Source organism: Lissotriton helveticus, chromosome 2_1 (assembly GCF_964261635.1).
Source record: "Lissotriton helveticus chromosome 2_1, aLisHel1.1, whole genome shotgun sequence".
Classification (NCBI taxonomy): domain Eukaryota; kingdom Metazoa; phylum Chordata; class Amphibia; order Caudata; family Salamandridae; genus Lissotriton; species Lissotriton helveticus.
Genome location: NC_136059.1, coordinates 491552412 through 491572640, shown reverse-complemented (window position 1 = coordinate 491572640; position 20229 = coordinate 491552412).

Here is a 20229-nt window from a genome sequence, read left to right as displayed (position 1 = left end):
TTAACTCAGGGAAGGTGCTGGACACTAAACATATATAATTTACTATTACCACTCCAAATCACATTAACTCAGGGAAAGTACAGGACACTAAACATATATAATTTACTATTGCCACTCCAAACCACATTAACTCTGGAAGGTGCTGGACACTAAACAGATATGATTTACTATACCCACTCCAACCCACTGTAGGGTCTGGGTTTCTTTACTACCCTGTTAAGATAGTCCCCCACTGGTCACATCACCCACCGAAATACAAAAAGACCAGAGCAGTCGGAGAGAGAAGTTTATTTCGCTCAGAGGTGGCACTGTCTGCCCAGCCTGTTAGAGACCATGGCAGAGTGAGCCCCTAACAACTGTGAAAACATGGTATATATAACTTACAGTTAAAAACGCATATGGACACATTTGCAACTGGTTAGAACCTGTTACACTAGTCCTTAAGCACATGCAAGAGGAAAAGAATGTGCAGACATCATCTTATCTATGTGAGGAAGTACAGAATTGGCATGACCTCGTCCTTGAGTGAGGCGCCTGAAACATTGCGTCACGTGATTACAAAACAGCAACTTACCTTTTGATAGAATTAACACTTGAAAGTTGCTAGTGCAAGGGAAATTGTCTCAAGTAATACAAAGTACATGATACTTATGCTAAGGCAGCAACATTGCAGCAATGCAAAAACTTTAAACAGAATTTTGAATTCCCACAGATCCTTCTTTTGAGCAATGCTCAAGGCTGCGAACAAGTAGAAGCAGAACAGGAGAAACTACGCAGTAGATAATAGGGAAGAGGCTCTGGGAGATGACCCTGAATATATGACAGCCTGTCTGTGAGAACACTTTCGTTAATCATCATCAAACCAAGTACCTCATCTTGCTGGATTAAGATCTTATTGGTATCTTTGATAGCAATCTGGGGTGGGTGACAGGCAGAAAAACATAAGGAGCAGCACATAAGCAAACATTGTATTCATAAGCAGCAGCTTAATATTAAACCGCCTATTGCTGCAGCAATTAAGAGCAATTTCCAACCTCATGTTGACAGAATATCCCAGAACCAACCCAACCATGACCAGGCACCCTGGTCTTGGCACATCTCATCTGGAATATGGTGTAGGCTTTGTATGGCAGCAAAACATTTGGAGCATTGTCAGTATATATACACAACAGGAGCTTCCAATGACCCTACATACTCTACACCGATCTGCAAGTATAATGTCTAAAACCATTCTGTTCTGAAGAGCCATAAGACGGTCTACCTGCATTTCTGCTGTGATGCTAGCCAAGGCCCCTGTTGTCTTATTAATCACCGCATCTACCACCCTTCTTAACTGGCAGACCTAGACACTATTTATCATTGCCCCCCAGAGTGGTACCAAACCCTTCATTGCATCAAGAAACTGCTGGAGGGTGGTATCTGTCTGATCAACTTATTTATGTTGTACTACTTTTTAATAACGGGAAAAGTTCACTCCTCTCTTCTGTAACAAATGTTTTTTATGATATTTAGGGGGGGCAATATAAGTTGGGGGAAGGAGGAATGCTATGTAGCAATACCCGGACTAGCCTTTAGGAAGTCACACATAAGCTTTATTACCACATACAAAGTAGGCATTGGGTGAAGAGATGAAGGGTGGTATTGAAGTGCTGATAAGAGGTATGATATGCTTACATTTTCTAGTCCCCACATATATGTTTCCCATTCCTGCCACACAAAGAAGAGCTTGAAGTGACAATACATTTATCGGGATCAACCTATCCTTGTTATATTTCTTTTCTTAAACACCGTCAATCTATGTGTCATGTTGTATCAGTAAAGTACCTGTTCTTCTAAGATGGTCCCATTTAATATTGTGCCATTTCAGCAAAGGGTAGCATTGAGGCCAGCAGTGGTACTATTGGAGGGGTGTACTTGTGAGGTGGGATCGAAAAGATGAAGAGATGGGAGTATCAAATAAATAGCGCTTTTGTCCCCCCTAGAATAGGCTGCAATGTTATTAGTGACATAGAAGCATTTCCCACCATCCTGTACAAGATCCATGCTGAGAGAATGGATAAGGGATGAAGGGGACACCATGCTGTGCTGAATGGGGAAGCAATCCACACACCCAACAATCAGTAATGTTAGACCCTAGCTGACTTTGATGCAAAGTCGGAATGAAAGTATTATTCCCATAAAAGACTCCATGGGCAGTTTTATGAGGAGGAAGATTGAAATGATAGAGCTCCTGTGGGGTCGGGATAGGCTGCACTAGACTATGCACAGGAAACTTTTCTTCTATAAACCAAGAAACACTGAAAATCACCATGACCACAATTAGCAATATGAAGACAAGGGTAATTTTTTCTTTCTCTGACCACATCCCTCTAGGAGGGGCAGGTACTAGCACTTGAGCTTCAGCTTTCTGGGCCTTACAAAATGGGTAGAGTTCCATTATTCATTGAATGACTTAGTCTTTCAAAGCGTCCTTTTCCTTTTTTGTTTTTCTAACTGTGCTGAACCAGTTTGTCCATTAAAGTTGGCGCCCTTGAGCATCTGCGGTGGAGCCTGCTCAGTCCTGAACTCTTCTAAATTCCTCATAGATGCAGTTGGTGTACTCCAGGCAATATACTTTCCCTAACTATTGTTCAAAGTCCTTGTAATTTTTGGGGCCCCAAGTTATAGCGTGAGGTACCTGGAAATGTTTGATCTGGAAATCGCAATAATTTGTCGTGGATGTTCAAAGGGCTGTGATTTTGGATTTTCAGACTGTTCCCTGTTTTCAGCCTCCTTTGCTGCTATTCCATCACTGAAAGGGACATACTCTGGCACATAATCGCACTCAACATCATCAATTCCCTCCTTTACCCCCTGATCGTAGGGCAATGGCAAGGGAACTCTCTTACAGTGGTGGGCGTGCATCCAATATTTCTTTCCTTCCACCTTAACAGCAGTCTGTGTTGCAGGAAGAACCTGGAAGGGTCCAATCTATCTGGGCTGGAGGCTGCTTTTCCACTGGAAATTCTTTGTCAGGATCCAGTCACTGGGTTTGATGCAGTGGCCCGGACCCTCAGGTGGTTTTGGAAGACTGGCCCTGACCTGTTTGTGGAGCAAAGACAAAGTTGTGGTCAATTGTTCTCAATAATCAACGAGCAATGGATACTCCAATCCAGACATTTGCTTTGGTCTTGGAACACCCTAGACATTAACTGGGTGGCCCATTACCACCTCATAAGGTGAGAGCTTCTGACACAAAGCACTAGCAGCACGCTTCCATTCGAGTGGCATACTTATCTTTTACAGTTATAACATAGGAACCGCAATAATAAACTCACCTCCAGGTTTCTTCACCTTGGAATGGCAGTGGAAAAACAATTGATTACCAAATGTTGGAAGCACCATGACCCCACCTAAACATACAAATGTGGAGAAACTCGATGCTTACCTGCGCTAGGGCAGAAAGCGTTGCACTCTGCCGTGAGGACACATTAGGACTCCGAAACCCCCTTGCTACTTATTGGGACACAATGCTGGTAAAGTGCTGATACCCTGCCCCAGAGCATGGAGGAGGCGAGCCTCATCCACACTGGCCCCTGCAGTAAAATAGTGAGGAATATCACACCCATACGTGCATCCCACACCCCAATTGCAATCACCACTAGAAGGCAAACCACGCACACCAACATTGGGAAAGCAAGGTCTGTGGTGCACAGGAGCCAGCATCATGTTTCATACCTATTCCTTATAATGTATTATTTTGCCTCTGTTCAGTAATAGCCCACCTACACAGTTCAACAGCACACTAGTTCAAACATAAGTAGTAATATAGACATGCACCACAAGCCCCATCAACATCTGATGGCTGGCATCATGACACACTCCCACAATCTGCCGTGAAATGAAAAACAATGGACCAAGCTTGTCGATGATACATAAAACAGTAACATAAAGGCAAAATGAAAATTAATCAAAGTACAAGAGATACTATGTTAGATAAGACATATAGTAATGCCCATGTAACCAGCCAATATGCAATGCAATGTTTGATCAGTTGCACACCAAATATGCTTGTTAAACTTCAAAAAGCGAATAAAAAAAGATTTTTTTTAAAATAATAAAATCTACCCACATTGGTTCCCACACTATCAGGCAGCATTCAAATGTGGCACCACAGCTTGTGCTGTTTGTGTGGAGGGAGGCAGATAGCACGGTACACAGGAAGTGAAGGATACTCACTTCCGGGGGCACATTGGAGGAGGCCATCTTGGAGGAGGTGCCGGTCTAGTGTTTGCACTGGGACTGGTCTCAGCCTCATATTTAGTTGGTACCAAAATGACGCGCTGCAGTATTACTGCCTTAGAAGTTCCTGACACGCTACGGAAGTGCTGGCTTGTACATTTGTACTTTCAAAATCGCCGTTGTGACTGTCTGCCGAATGAATGACGATTCTGCACAGTACCTGTATTTTTAAATTCTTATAGCCTAAGTTACCTGCCACATTAGTATTCTATTATTAACTGAGGGAACTTACTGTTCTGGGCACCGCTTCTCTCCCCGGTCCACCACAGCTTGTGCTGTTTGTGTGGAGGGAGGCAGATAGTACGGTACACAGGAAGTGAAGGATACTCACTTCCGGGGGCACATTGGAGGAGGCCATCTTGGAGTAAGTGACGGTCTAGTGTTTCACTGGGACCGGTCTCACCCTCCTATTTAAAGCTCACATAGCGCCGACGCGCAGCGGACGCGGCAGCGTGCGTGCCGTGGGTGAGCCGAAGGCGCGCCAAAGGCGAGCCCGTCCGCGCCCGTCCGCGCCGCGGCCATGCCGAGGGCCAGACATGCTAGCCAATTGCACCCAAAACAACATATGACCAGAGATACTATATTGTCTCTAAATAAATATTCTAATCCTTGCCATCAGGCCCTTAATGTGGACACCTGGGTGGGACCTATTAGCTGTTCACGAGTCCTTTACTTTTGCAGGAGCATTAGTTTATCGCCCTCCAGGACAGCAAAAAGAGTTCTTGGAGAGCATTGGTGAGCTGCTTAGTAACCTTACACTCAGGTTATCCAATTTTACACTCCTAGGCAATCTAAATCTCCATTTGGATGCAACCACAGATCCAGGTGTGATTTGTTTTAGGGACATGGTGAATGTCCTCGGACTAAGACTACTCACCCTGGTCCCCACACACAGAGCTGGCCATACTCTGGACTGCATCAGTTCTAACTTAGACACGCTGATAGTGAAACCCTCGCTTATGCAAACTTGGTCTGACCACAAATTCATCCCTTTCGATTTCTTAGTGGAATGCAGGGCCTCTGGTAAAAGTATTGTGAATACTGATCGGTTGGGCGAACCCAGCTGGAAAAAGATCACAGAGCACCCTGATTTCCCGAGGAGAGCCAATGAAATTAAACTCACAATCACAGGAAACACCTTAACAGACAATCAACTTTTTGGGGACTGGATCTGTGAAATAAGCAAGCAGGTGGGCCACACAGGTTCAGACACTATATCTCGCCGTAAGAAAATGTCTGCACCTTGGTTCTCACGGTTTTTAAAAGAAAAACAAGGTGAAGTCATGGCGCTTGAACGTAGATGGCACCGACATTATGATAAAAATGACCTTAGCACCTATAAAATGGCTAGGAGACATTACCATGCCCTGATTAAACGCGCGAAAGCTTATTTTTATACAGCAGCCATTGTAGCTACTAATAACAATCAGAAAGAGATTTTTTAGATAGTAAACGTCTTTAGGAACCCCAATACATTGCTGCAGGAAATCCCACCCTCCCAGACCCTTTGCAACACCATAGCCGATTTCTTTGAACAGAAGGTACAAGCCTTTACTAAAGACTTCCCCCATCCTGTTTCTTCTATCTCTGATGGGGGGGTCTATGGATGATGTTACAAACACTGCCTGTATGAGTCTGGAGGAAACCCGCCAGGCCATCTTATCTATTAAATCAGGATCCCCTTTTGATCCTTGCTCCCCTATGTTGGTTAACCCCATTATTAATAGTGTTATCAACTCCTCACTGTCCTCTGCCGAAATTCTGTTGGAATGGAAACTCACAGCAGTAAAGCCGCTTCAGAAAAAACAATTAGCAGACCCTACAATCCTCTTGAATCTACGGCCCATCTCACTTCTTCCGGCACTATGTAAGTTAACGGAAACTTTTGTTAACAGACAGCTTACTATGTTTCTAGAGGACAATAACATACTACATACCAATCAAGCAGGTTTCAGAGCCCAGCATTCAACAGAGTCCGCCCTCCTGTTTACAGTAGAAACCCTACGGGCCGCCATGGATCAGGGAAAGAAGTCTGTCTTGATCTTATTAAATCTATCCGCGTCCTTTGATACGGTCTCACATGCTATCCTTATAGACCACCTAGCAACATCTGGCATAGCAGGAGTCGTATTGGAGTGGTTTAAGTATTTTTTTAAACATAGACGCCAAGTGACTACCCTAGGACAGTTCTGCTCAGAAGAAAAAGCTCTGATGACAGGGGTCCCTCAGGGCTTCTGTCTGAGCCCAACGCTTTTTAATCTTTATATGGTCCCCCTGATCAAATTAATTTCATCCTCTAAGATCAGCACCATCTCTTATGCGGATGACACGCAGCTGATCCTAGTCCTTGATAAAGATATGGTAAATGCCGAAGAAAACCTTAAAAACTGTCTCTCAGCCACCTTTGAATGGATGAGAACCAATCACCTGAAGTGTAACTCGGGTAAAACTGAAATCCTTCCGTTTGGACAACAAAATCTTTCTGTCCCCAAACAGTGGTGGCCTGAGGATACAGAAGCGCCCCCTAATACAATTAGTGCTGCCTGCAATTTGGGAATCAAGTTTGATGACACTTTGTCCTTTAAACAACAGGCGTTGGCTGTGGCAGGCACCTGCTTTAACATCATAAAGGGATTGAGAAAATTCTTTGATCTGCTCCCATTAGAAGCCAGACGAACGGTGGTGGTTGCATTCATAACATCAAAACTGGACTATTGCAACAGCCTTTATGCGGGATCGAATAAAGCGGTTCTACATAGGCTGCAGATGGCCCAGCATGCAGCCGCTCGCCTTGTGCTCAGATGGCCCAGGAAGTCCTCTGCCTCTGCAGCGCTGAATGCTCTTCATTGGCTACCTATGCACAAACGCATCTAGTTTAAAATACTAGTCATCACTTTTAGGGCCTTTCATTCTCAAGGACCTAAGTACCTCCAGAAAGCTTTCAGTCGCTACTGTCCATCGCGTAACCTTAGATCCCCAAACGCGAATCTGCTAATCATCCCCAAGTTTAGGCTTTCGACCAAGGGAGGGAAATCCCTGGCAGTGATCGGTTCCAGGGCCTGGAACAAACTTCCATCTCAATTACCTCAAATTCCCTCTGAAACACGGGTCAGAAAATCACTTAAGACCTGGATATATAGCCTGGCGAACACAGCGTACAAAGCGTTAGTTTGAGTGGTGGACCCTACGGATAAGAGTAGTTCTGACCAGCTTTTACATCTGTCTCTGGTTTTTAGAACAAAGATGCTCCTTGGAGTGATAGATGCGCTATAGAAATGTTTCTTCATATCACATCACATATTTACTTTTTTATTTCGACCTACAAAAATATCCAGTTTCAAATACCGTAGGGACAAAATATCCATATCAAGGATATCAGTGACCAGAATATTGACCTAAGGTAAGAAATATTGTTTTTGGTAATATCGAAGTTAGTAATATCGATAGTTAAAATATCGATGTTAATAATATCGATGTTTATGTTAGTGTTATGTATTTCAGTATGTATTTTATAAGTATGTGTTTCACATGTTTTGTTATGTTGTATTTTTGTTTTAAATATATGAATTACATTTTTAGAAGTTAGTATTTGCTTTTTTTTGTAAAGTAAAATTTGCATTTTAGTACCGTCGCGGGTAATGGGTTTATAAGGGAATAGGGTGAGAAGTAATTTAATTATGGTAAATTAAATCATAATTTTTAGAAATTATTAATTATTTTTAATTAAATTTAGAATTTTAGTTCCGTAGAGGGTTGTGGGCTTATAGGGGAATAAGTGGGAAGTAATTTAATGATTAGTTTTTATTTATTGGGATTGATCATTTAATGTAAATTAATTATTAATTGGTAATGAAATTGTAGTAATTGATTAATTCATAATTATATTAATTGTGTTAATTTTTTTATTTCTAGCGGGTTGAGGGTTTATAGGGAAATAGGGTGGGAAGTAAATTAATTATAATAAATTAGTTAATAATTACATTTTTTTGGTATTGAGAATGAATTTATTATTTATTAATTATTAAGTGTTCATTAATTGTTAATAATTGATTCATTGATAAATATATTTACTGTGTTAATTTAGTTTATTAGCGGGATGTGTCTTCATAGGGGAATAGGGTGGTAAGTATTTTCTTATAATTAAGTAATTATTAATGAATATTTATTGGAATTGATAATTGATTTATTGTCAATTAACTATTAATTGGTAATACATTTTTATCAATTGTTATTTATTGGTGTTGATAATTAATTTATTGTTAATTAAATATGAATTGGTAATTAATTGTTATTATATGATTCATCGATTATTCTACTAACTTTGTTAATGTTTATGCAGAGTGGGTTGGGGGTCTATAGGGTAATTGTGTGGGAAGTAATTTAATGTTATTAAAGTAATTATTAATTTTATTTTATTGGTATTCATAATTAATTATTTTTGATTTATTATGAATTCAGAATTTAATTAACACAATTATTTATTTATAAGTCTGTTATTTTAAACCCAACACTATCAACACTTTACCTACTGTTGCACTCTCGGGAGTGGGAATAATAATGTTTACCCCTACGCTATCAACTCTTTCCCTACTTTTGCACTTACTGGAGTGGGAATAGTAAGTTTTACCCATACGCTATCAAACACTTTACCTACTGTTGCACTCTTTGGAGTGGGAATAGTAATTTTAACCACCTACGCTATCCAACACTTTCCTTACTGTTGCAATAATTGGAGTGGGAATGGTCATTTTAAACTCTTCGCTATCCAACATTCTCCCTACTGTCTTAATCACTGGAGTGGGAATAGTAATTTGTACCCCTACGCTATCCAACACTTTCCCTACTGTTGCACTATCTGGAGTGGGAATAGTAATTTTTGCCCCTATACTATCCAACACTTTCACTACTGTTGCACTTTCTGGAGTGAGAATTGTAATTTTAAACCCCTACGCTATCCAACACTCTCCCTACTGTTGTACTCACTGGAGTGAGAATAGTAATTTTTACCCCTACACTATCCAACACTTTCCCTACTGTTGCACTCACTGGAGTGGGAATAGTAATTCTTACCTCCAGGCTATCAAACACTTTCCCTACTGTTGCATTCACTGGAGTGGGAATAGTCATTTTAACCACCTACTCTATCCAAAACGTTTCCTACATTTGCATTAATTGGAGCGGGAATAGTAATTTTAAACTCTTCGCTAGACAACCCTTTCCCTACTGTTGCACTCAGTGGTGTGAGAATAGTAATTTTAAACCCCTACACTATCCAACACTTTCCTTACTGTTGTACTGTCTGGAGTGGGAATAGTAATGTTTACACCTATGCTATCAAACACTTTCCCTACTGTTGTACTCACTGGAGTGGGAATTGTAATTTTTACCCCTACGCTATCAAACACTTTCCCTACTGTTGCACTCTCTAGTGTGGGAATAGTCATTTTTCCCTCCACGCTATCAAACACTTTCCCTACTGTTGCACTCTCTGGAGTGGGCATAGTAATTTTTACCTCCACGCTATCAATCACTTTCCCTACTGTTGCACTCACTGGAGTGGGAATAGTAATTTTAACCACCTACGCTATCCAACACTTTCCCTACTGTTGCAATAATTGGAGTGGGAATAGTAATTTTAAACTCTTTGCTACCCAACACTTTCCCTACTGTTGCACTCCCTGGAGTGAGAATAGTAATTTAAAACCCTCACGCTATCCAGCACTTTCCCTACTGTTGCACTCTCTGGAGTGGGAATACTAATTTTTATCCATATGCTATCCAACACTCTCCCTACTGTTGTACTCAACGGAGTAGGAATAGTAATTTTTACCCCTACGCTATCCAACACTTTCCTACTGTTGCACTCACTGGAGTTGGAATAGTCATTCATTTGAACCCTTTCCCTATCCAACACGTTCCTTACTGCTGCACAGTCTGAAGTGAGAAGAGTAATTTTTACCCCTACGCTATGCCACACTCTCCCTACTGTTGTACTCACTGGTGCGGGAATAGTAATTTTTACCTCCACGCTATCCAACACTTTCCATACTGTTGCACTCACTGGAGTGGGAATAGTAATTTTAACCACCTACTCTATCCAACACTTTCCCTACAGTTGCAATAATTGGAGTGGGATTAGTAATTTTAAACTCTTTGCTAGCCAACACTTTCCCTACTGTTGCACTCTCTGGAGGGAGAATAGTAATTAAAAACCCTCACACTATCCGAAACGTTCCCTAGTGTTGCACTCTCTGGAGTGGGAATAGTAATTGTAACCACCTAGGCTATTCAAAACTTTCCCTACTGTTGCAATAATTGGAGTGGGAAGAGTAATTTTAAACTCTTCGCTAGCCAACACTTTCCCTACTGTTGCACTCCCTGGAGTGAGAATAGTAATTTTAAACCCCTTTGCTATCCAACATTTTCCTTACTGTTGCACTGTCTAGAGTAGGAATAGAAATTTTTACCCCTACGCTATCAAACACTTTCCCTACTGTTGTATTCTCGGGAGTGGGAGTAGTAATTTTTTATTCCTAAGCTATCCAACTTCTCCCTACTGTTTTACTCACTGGAGTGGGAATAGTAATTTTAACCACCTACACTATCCAACACTTTGCCTACTGTTGCAATAATTGGAGTGTGAATAGTAATTTTAAACTCTCTGCTAGCCAACACTTTCCCTACTGTTGCAGTCCCTGGAGTGAGAATAGTAATTTAAAACCCCCACGCTATCCAACACTTTCCCTACAGTTGCACTCTCTGGAGTGGGAATAGTCATTTGTATCCCTACGCTATGCAACACTCTCCCTACTGTTGTACTCACTGGAGTGGGAATAGTAATTTTTACCCCTACGCTATCCAACACTTTTCCTACTGTTGAACTCTCTGGAGTGGGAATATTTTTTTTTTATCCCTACGCCATCCAACTTCTCCCTACTTCTGTACTCCCTGGAGTGGGAATAGTAATTTTTACCCCTACGCTATCCAACACTTTCCCTACTTTTGCACTCTCTGGACTGGGCATAGTAATTTTTACCTCCACGCTATCAAACACTTTCCCTACTGTTGCACTCACTGGAGTGGGAATAGTAATTTTAACCACCTACGCTATCCAACACTTTCTCTACTGTTGCAATAATTGGAGTGGGAAAAGTAATTTTAAAGTCTTTGCTAGCCAACACTTTCCCTAATGTTGCACTCCCTGGAATGAGAATAGTAATTTAAAACACCCACGCTATCCAACACTTTCCCTACTGTTGCACTCTCTGGAGGGAGAATAGTCATTTGTATCCCTAAGCTACCCGACACTCTCCCTACTGTTTGTACTCAACGGAGTGAGAATAGTAATTTTTAGCCCTACGCTAGCCAGCACTTTCCTACTGTTGCACTCACTAGAGTGGGAATAGTCATTCATTTGAACCCTTTCCCATCCAACACTTTGCTTACTGCTGCACAGTATGGAGTGAGAATAGTAAGTTTTACCCCTACGCTATCCAACACTTTCCCTACTGTTGCACTCTCTGGAGTGGGCATAGTAATTTTTACCTCCACGCTATCAAACACTTTCCCTACTGTTGCACTCACTGGAGTGAGAATAGTCATTTTAAACCCCCACGCTATCCAACACATTCCCTACTGTTGCACTCTCTGGAGTGGGAATAGTAATTTTTATCCCTACGCTATGCAACACTCTCCCTACTGTTGTACTCACAAGAGTGGGAATAGTAATTTTTACCCCTATGCTATCCAACACTTTTCCTACTGTTGCACTCACTGGAGTGGGAATAGTAATTTTAACTACCTACGCTGTCCAACACTTTCCCTACAATTGCAATAATTGGAGTGGGAATAGTAATTTTAAACTCTTCCTAGCCAACACTTTCCCTACTGTTGCACTCCCTGGAGTGAGAATAGTCATTTTAAACCACTATGCTCTCGACCACTTTCCTTACTGTTGCACTGTCTAGAGTGGGAATAGTAATTTTTATCCCTACGCTATCAAACACTTTCCCTACTGTGGCACTCTCTGGAGTGGGATTAGTATTTTTTTATCCTTACGCTATCCAACACTCTCCCTACTGTTGTACTCACTGGAGTGGGAATAGTAATGTTTACCCCTACGCTATCCAGCACTTTCTCTACTGTTGTACTCCCTGGAGTGGGAATAGTAATTTTTACATCCACGCTATGAAACACTTTCCCTACTGTTGCACTCTCTGGAGTGGGATTACTCATTTTTATCCCTATTCTGTACCAACACTCTCTCTACTGTTGTACTCAACGGAGTGGGAATAGTAATTCTTACCCCTACACTATCCAACACTTTCCTACTGTTGCACTCACTGGAGTGGGAATAGCTATTCATTTAAACCCTTTCCCTCTCCAACACTTTCCTTACTGCTGCACAGTCTGGAGTGAGAATAGTAATTTTTACCTCCACGCTATCAAACACTTTCCCTACTGTTGCACTCACTGGAGTGGGAATAGTAATTTTTACCCCTATGCTATCGAACACTTTCTCTACAGTTGCAATAATTGGAGTGGTGATAGTAATTTTAAACTCTTTGCTAGCCAACACTTTCCCTACTGTTGCACTCTCTGGAGTGGGAAAAGTAATTTTTACCTCCAGGCTATTAACACTTTCCCTACTGTTGCACTCACTGGAGTGGGAATAGTCATTTTAACCACCTACTCTATGCAAAACGTTCGCTACATTTGCATTAATTGGAGCAGGAACAGTAATTTTAAACTCTTCGCTAGACAACCCTTTCCCTACTGTTGCACTCAGTGGAGTGAGATCAGTAATTTTAAACCCCTGCACTATCCAACACTTTCCTTACTATTGTACTGTCTGGAGTGGCAATAGTAATGTTTACCCCTATGCTATCAAACACGTTCCCTACTGTTGTACTCACTGGAGTGGCAATTGTAAGTTTTTACCCCTACGCTATCAAACACTTTCCCTACTTTTGCACTCTCTAGAGTGGGAATAGTCATTTTTCCCTCCACGCTATCAAACCCTTTCCCTACTGTTGCACTCTCTGGAGTGGGCATAGTAATTTTTACATCCACGCTATGAAATACTTTCCCTACTGTTGCACTCACTGGAGTGGGAATAGTAATTTTAACCACCTACGCTATCCAACACTTTCCCTACTGTTGCAATAATTGGAGTGGGAAAAGTAATTTTAAACTCTTTGCTACCCAACACTTTCCCTACTGTAGCACTCCCTGGAGTGAGAATAGTAATTTAAAACCCCCACGCTATCCAGCACTTTCCCTACTGTTGCACTCTCTGGAGTGGGAATAGTAATTTGTATCCCTATGCTATCCAACACTCTCCCTACTGTTGTACTCAACGGAGTGGGAATAGTAATTTATACCCCTACGCTATCCAACACTTTCCTACTGTTGCACTCACTGGAGTGGGAATAGTCATTCATTTTAACCCTTTCCCTATCCAACACGTCCCTTACTGCTGCACAGTCTGAAGTGAGAATAGTAAGTTTTTACCCCTACGCTATGCAACACTTTCCATACTGTTGCACTCACTGGAGGGAGAATAGTAATTTTAACCACCTACTCTATCCAACACTTTTCCTACAGTTGCAATGATTGGAGTGGGAATAGTAATTTTAAACTCTTCGCTAGCCAACACTTTCCCTACTGTTGCACTCCCTGGAGTGAGAATAGTAATTTTAAACCCCTATGCTATCCAACACTTTCCTTACTGTTGCACTGTCTAGAGTGGGAGTAGCAATTGTTATACCTACGCTATCACTTTCCCTACTGTTGCACTCTCTGGAGTGAGAATAGTACGTGTTTTTATCCCTACGCTATCCAACACTCTCCCTACTGTTGTACTCACTGGAGTGGGAATAGTAATTTTTACCCCAACGCTATCCAACACTTTCCCTAGTGTTGCACTCTTTGGAGTGGGAATAGTAATTTTAAACCCCTACGCTATCCAACACTCTCCCTACTGTTGTACTCTCTCGAGGGGAATAGTAATTTTTACCCCTACGCCCTCAAACACTTTCCCTACTGTTGCACTCTCTGGAGTGCGAATAGTAATTTTTTATCACTAAGCTATCCAACTTCTCCCTACTGTTTTACTCACTGGAGTGGGAATAGAAATTTTTACCCCTACACTTTCCAACTCTTTCCCTACTGTTGCCCTCTCTGGAGTGGGCATAGTATTTTTTACCTCCACGCTATCAAACACTTTCCCTACTGTTGCACTCACTGGAGTGGGAATAATAATTTTAACCACCTACACTATCCAACACTCTTCCTACTGTTGCAATAATTGGAGTGTGAATAGTAATTTTAAACTCTTTGCTAGCCAACCCTTTCCCTATTGTTGCAGTCCCTGGAGTGAGAATAGTAATTTAAAACCCCCAGGCTATCCAACACTTTCCCTACTGTTGCACTCTCTGCAGTAGGAATTGTCATTTTTTTCCCTACGCTATGCAACATTCTCCCTACTGTTGTACTCACTGGAGTGAGAATAGTAATTTTTACCCCTACGCTATCCAACACTTTCCCTACTGTTGCACTCTCTGGAGTGGGAATAGTAATTTTTATCCCTACGCTATGCAACACTCTCCCTACTGTTGTACTCACTGGAGTGGGAATAGTAATTTTTACCTCTACGCTAATCAACACTTTTCCTACTGTTGCACTCACTGGAGTGGGAATAGTAATTTTAACCACCTATTCTGTCCAACACTTTCCCTGCAGTTGCAATATTTGGAGTGGGAAAAGTAATTTTAAACTCTTCCTAGCCAACACTTTCCCTACTGTTGCACTCCCTGGAGTCAGAATAGTCATTTTAAACCCCTATGCTCTCGAACACTTTCCTTACTGTTGCACTGTCTAGAGTGGGATTAGTATTTTTTTATCCATACGCTATCCAACACTCTCCCTACTTTTGTACTCACTGGAGTGGGAATAGTATTTTTTACCCCTACGCTATCCAGCACTTTCTCTACTGTTGTACTCCCTGGAGTGGGAATATTAATTTTTACCTCCACGCTATGAAACACTTTCCCTACTGTTGCACTCTCTGGAGTGGGATTAGTCATTTTTATCCCTATTCTGTCCAACACTCTCTCTACTGTTGTACTCAACGGAGTGGGAATAGTAAATATTACCCCTACGCTATCCAACACTTTCCTACTGTTGCACTCACTGGAGTGGGAATAGCCATTCATTTAAACCCTTTCCCTCTCCAACACTTTCCTTACTGCTGCACAGTCTGGAGTGAGAATAGTAATTTTTACCTCCACGCTATCAAACACTTTCCCTATTGTTGCACTCACTGGAGTGGGAATAGTAATTTTTACCCCTATGCTATCCAACACTTTCCCTACAGTTGCAATAATTGGAGTGGGAATATTAATTTTAAACTCTTTGCTACCCAACACTTTCCCTACTGTTGCACTCCCTGGAGTGAGAATAGTAATTTAAAACCCCCACGCTATCCAGCACTTTCCCTACTGTTGCACTCTCTACAGTGGGAATAGTCATTTTTACCCTTACGCTATGCAACACTCTCCCTACTGTTGTACTCACTGGAGTGGGAATAGTAATTTTTTATCCCTACGCTATCCAACACTCTCCCTACTGTTGTACTCACTGGAGTGGGAATAGTAATTGTTACCCCAACGCTATCCAACACTTTCCCTACTGTTGCACTCTTTGGAGTTGGAATAGTAATTTTAAAACCCTACGCTATCCAACACTCTCCCTCCTGTTGTACTCTCTCGGGGGGAATAGTAATTTTTACCCCTACGCCCTCAAACACTTTCCCTACTGTTGCACTCTCTGGAGTGGGAATAGTAATGTTTTATCCCTAAGCTATCCAACTTCTCCCTACTGTTTTACTCACTGGAGTGGGAATAGAAATCTTTACCCCTACATTATCCAACACTTTCCCTACTGTTGCCCTCTCAGGAGTGGGCATAGTATTTTTTACCTCCATGCTATAAAACACTTTCCCTACTGTTGCACTCACTGGAGTGGGAATAGTAATTTTAACCACCTACACTATCCAACACTTTCCCTACTGTTGCAATAATTGGAGTGTGAATAGTAATTTTAAACTCTTTGCTAGCCAACCCTTTCCCTACTGTTGCACTCCCTGGAGTGAGAATAGTAATTTAAAACCCCCACGCTATCCAACACTTTCCCTACTGTTGCACTCTCTGCAGTGGGAATAGTCATTTTTATCCCTATTTATTTATTTTAATTTCTTCTATAGCGCTGGAATCAATCCCGTAAGGGTATCTCCGCGCTGTGCCAGCAGTAGGAAACTCAGTCAGTGAATCAAGGGAAGTTAAGTGGGCAAAAATGCTTCTTGATAAAGGAGGGTTTTTAATATTTTCCTGAAGGATAGGTAGTTAGTAGTTGTTCTGGCATCAAGGGGCCGTTTGTTCCATAGGGCAGGTCCGACTGAGGAGAAGGCCCGGTCTCCTTGTCTGGACTTCTTTGTGGCCGGGGGTTTTAGAAGGGCTTGACTGCTTGAACGAAGGGACCTACTGGGCTGATATGGCACCAGGGATTGAGACAAGTATTTAGGACCTATACCGTAGATGCATCTATGGACCGTGCAGCAGATCTTAAAATCGATGCGCTGTCTTATTGGGAGCCAATGCAGTTCCCTCAGCAAGGGTTTAGAGGGGGTCCTAGCTGGTGCGCCCATAACCAGTCTTGCTGCCGTGTTCTGGACCACCTGCAAACGACCTACTGCATCAGCGTTTGCTAATGTCAGCAGGCCGTTGCAGTAGTCCAGACGACTGGTCACTAATGCCTGCACAAGTGTCTTTCTGTAAGAGGCAGGGAGATACGGAAAGACACGTCTAAGTAGGCCAATAGTATGAAAGCACAATCCTGCGATGTGGTTGGTGTGCTCCTTCAGGGTCAGCTTTTGGTCCAGTTTCACCCCAAGATTCTTCACATGATGTTTAGATATAGGTACTGGGCCAAGATCTATTGGCCACCAGTCAGGGGACCAAAGAATACTTGCTTTGCCAAAAAGCATGACCTCAGTTTTTGTGACATTGCATTGGAGGCAGTTCGTCGCCATCCAATGTGACACCGCCCTCATACCCTCAGCAAAGTTCTCTTTGACTTTAGAGTCAAGGGAGCTGAAAGGGTAGAGGAGCTGGGTGTCATCAGCGTAGGAGATCGGTGTGAACCCATACTTCCGCACAATCTCAGCAAGGGGGGCCACATATACATTAAACAATGTAGGGCTAAGGCTATGCAACATTCTCCCTACTGCTGTACTCCCTGGAGTGGCAAAAGTAATTGTTACCCCTACGCTATCCAACACTTTTCCTACTGTTGCACTCTCTGGAGTGGGAATAGTAATTTTTACCCCTACGCTATCCAACACTTTCCCTACTATTGCACTCACTGGAGTGGGAATAGTAATTTTAACCACCTACACTATCCAACACTTTCCCTACTGTTGCAATAATTGGAGTGTGAATAGTAATTTTAAACTCTTTGCTAGCCAACACTTTCCCTACTGTTGCACTCCCTGGAGTGAGAATAGTAATTTAAAACCCCCACGCTATCCAACACTTTCCTTACTGTTGCACGCTCTGGAGTGGGAATAGTAATTTTTATCCCTACGCTATCCAACACTCTCCCTACTGTTGTACTCACTGGAGTGGGAAGAGTAATTTTTACCCCTACGCTATCCAGCACTGTCTCTACTGTGTACTCTCTGGAGTGGGAATAGTAATTTTTACCTCCACTCTACCAAACACTTTCCCTACTGTTGCACTCTCTGGAGTGGGAATAGTCATTTTTATCCCTATTCTGTCCAACTCTCTCTCTACTGTTGTACTCAACGGAGTGGGAATAGCAATTCTTACCCCTACGCTATCCAACACTTTCCTACTGTTGCACTCACTGGAGTGGGAATAGCCATTCATTTGAACCCTTTCCCTATCCAACACTTTCCTTACTGCTACACAGTCTGGAGTGAGAATAGTAATTTTTACCTCCTCGCTATCAAATACTTTCCATAGTTTTGCACTCCCTGGAGTGGTAATAGTCATTTTTATCCCTATTCTGTCCAACACTCTCTCTACTGTTGCACTCAACGGAGTGGGAATAGTAATTCTTACCCCTACGCTATCCAACACTTTCCTACTGTTGCACTCACTGGAGTGGGAATAGCCATTCATTTGAACCCTTTCCCTATCCAACACTTTCCTTACTGCTGCACAGTCTGGAGTGAGAATAGTAATTTTTACCTCCGTGCTATCAAACACTTTCCCTACTGTTGCACTCACTAGAGTGGGAATAGTAATTTTTACCCCTACGCTATCCTTTTTTAAAAAAAAGTTTTTATTTGCATTTAAGTTTTATAAAGCATCATTACCCCCCCCACCCCTCACCCCTGCAGAACAGGTAGCAAAATCTAGCTTATTGTTGATTTTGACAAATATGGAGAAAAGTATATACATTTGTTCAGTGAACATGAAGCTAGCAAACTAAGAACAAAGCATAGGCAAATAGAGAGAGACATTAGATATAAAACCTAAGAGATTCAAACATTTCATTCCTCATGCATCCAATCTAACAGAGGTGCCCATATCATCAAGCCCTTAATCCTCTTTGTCCTCCCTTTGTTTCTATAAATCGCTACTTCTATGTTGCAGGTTGCAAACAGCCTGGTTCTCCATCCTACAAAGGATGGTGCTGGTGGATCTATCCAGGCTGACGCTATGCACAGTCTGAAAACAGCCATAGCAATGAAGATAAGCCCGTTCATTGAATGGGGTCGGGGTCTGTTGGATGTACCTAATAGAATTACTTCAGTTGAAATGTTAATACGGCAAAGGGCGAGGATGGAAAGAAAGTCAGAGATTGTCGATATGATATTCTCTAAAAAAGGACAAGTAGCAAACATGTGAGTTGAATCTGCTGATGAAAGGGAGCACCTCGGACAGTGTGTCCTGAATCCGTTCCCCCATTTTGCTAATTTGTCTGGGGTATAATAAAGTGAAAAAAATGTTTTATAAAATTGTGCTTGGAGTTTCATGGACATTAGGGTTGATATTGACATCTCCAAGGCTTCCAAGGAGGTTCGAGGAGAGATGCCAAGTCTACTCTGCCATGCCACCATATGTTTCTCCATATCGTCTGGCATCAGTAAATTAAGCCCTTCATATATCTCGCTATCCAACACTTTCCCTACTGTTGCAATCTCAGGAGTGGGAATAGTAATTTTTGCCCCTACACTATCCAACACGTTCCCTACTGTCGCACTCCCTGGTGTGAGAATAGTAATGTTAAACCCCTACGCTATCCAACACTCTCCCTACTGTTGTACTCTCTGGAGTGGGAATAGTAAGTTTTTACCTCCAGGCTATTAACAATTTCCCTACTGTTGCACTCACTGGAGTGGGAATAGTAATTTTAACCACCTACTCTATCCAACACTTTCCCCACAGTTGCAGTAAATGGAGCGGTAATAGTAATTTTAAACTCTTCGCTAGACAGCCCTTTCCCTACTGTTGCACTCACTGGAGTGAGAATAGTAATTTTAAATCCCTACACTATCCAACGCTTTCCTTACTGTTGCACTGTCTGCAGTGAGAATAGTAATTTTTACCCCTATGCTATCAAACACTTTCCCTACTGTTGTACTCACTGGAATGGGAATTGTCATTTTTACCTCCACGCTATCAAACACTTTCCCTACTGTTGCACTCTCTGGAGTGGGAATAATAATTTTTTATCCCGAAGCTATCCAACTTCTCCCTACTGTTTTACTCACTGGAGTGGGAATAGAAATCTTTACCCCTACGCTATCCAACACTTTCCCTACGGTTGCCCTCTCTGGAGTGGGCATAGTATTTTTTACCGCCAAGCTATCAAACATTATCCCTACTGTTGCACTCACTGGAGTGGGAATAGTAATTT